Source organism: Triticum aestivum, chromosome 5A, assembly GCF_018294505.1.
Source record: "Triticum aestivum cultivar Chinese Spring chromosome 5A, IWGSC CS RefSeq v2.1, whole genome shotgun sequence".
NCBI classification, from domain to species: domain Eukaryota; kingdom Viridiplantae; phylum Streptophyta; class Magnoliopsida; order Poales; family Poaceae; genus Triticum; species Triticum aestivum.
In genome coordinates this window covers 459,045,639-459,047,008 of record NC_057806.1, presented here as the reverse complement: position 1 = coordinate 459,047,008, position 1,370 = coordinate 459,045,639, and positions in this window count along the sequence as shown.

Below are 1,370 nucleotides of genomic sequence, written 5' to 3'. Positions count from 1 at the left end.
GGGTAAAATAAGATGACCCTTGAGTCCGCGAAACCCAAGGGAAAGGCTAGGTGGCAAATGGTAAAACCAAGGTTGGGCACTGCTGGAGGAGTTTTATTCAAGGCGGACTATCAAGGGGTTCCCATTATAACCCAACCGCGTAAGGAACGCAAAATCCGGGAACATAACACCGATATGACGGAAACTAGGGCGGCAAGAGTGGAACAAAACACTAGGCGAGAGGCCGAGCCTTCCACCCTTTACCCAAGTATATAGGTGCATTAAGATAACATAGCAATATAATGATATCCCAACAAGTAAATAAATGATGTTCCAACAAGGAACGGCCTCCAATCTTCACCTGCAACTAGCAACGCTATAAGAGGGGCTGAGCAAAGCGGTAACATAGCCAATCAACGGTTTGCTAGGACAATGGTGGGTTAGAGGCTCGACATGGCAATTTGGGAGGCTGACAAGCAAAAGGTAGGCATCGTAGCATTGGCATAGCAAAAGAGCGAGCAAACTAGCATAGCAAAGATAGTAGTGATTTCGAGGGTATGATCATCTTGCCTGCAACGCTGTCAGAGTTGACTGGATCCTCACAAGCAAACTCAACGGGCTCCTCGGTAGCGAACTTGTCTCCCGGCTCTATCCAAACAAGACAAACAAGCAACAAGGACACAATAAACCACGTGCAAGGATCAAGCGATATGATGCAATGATGATATGCTATGCGGGATGCGATGCGGGATGCAAAATGCAAGATATGACAGGAAATGCATGAACCTGGCCTCAACTTGGCCAAGGGTGCCACTGGAAAGAGGGGATGAAATCACTTGAAAACGATATAAAGAACGCCGGAATCGGAGTTACGGTTTGGAAATGGCAAGCGATTCAAAAATGACACCGGTCTGCGATTTATAGCAAGTAGGCATCTAAATGTAACGAAAAGAACATGCTACAGCACCCAAACATGACAACAAAATACATGGCAGGGATGCACACAAGATGCTTAACAAAAGACTAGCACTGAGCTACGGCCTATTCATCCATTATGAGGTTCAAACAAGCATGGCAAAAACGCAAATGCAAAGCTGATTTCAGACTTAGTGAAATCAACACTTGTCTGAAATTTCAGATCACGAAGCCCTCTTTGGAGCAACAAAATAACAAGATACATGACCTGATTAAGACAAGTAAGAACATGGCATGGAGCTACTCAACAAGCTTAACAAAAGACCCAAAGTGACCTGGGGCCAAAAGGGTTCACAAAATATACTAACGGGCACACGAACATAGCTAAAACACAATCAGTTTTCAGACTTAGTGAAAACTGAGACATGCTGAAATATAACTCATGAAGGCACGTAAACGAGCTCGATGTTCTCACC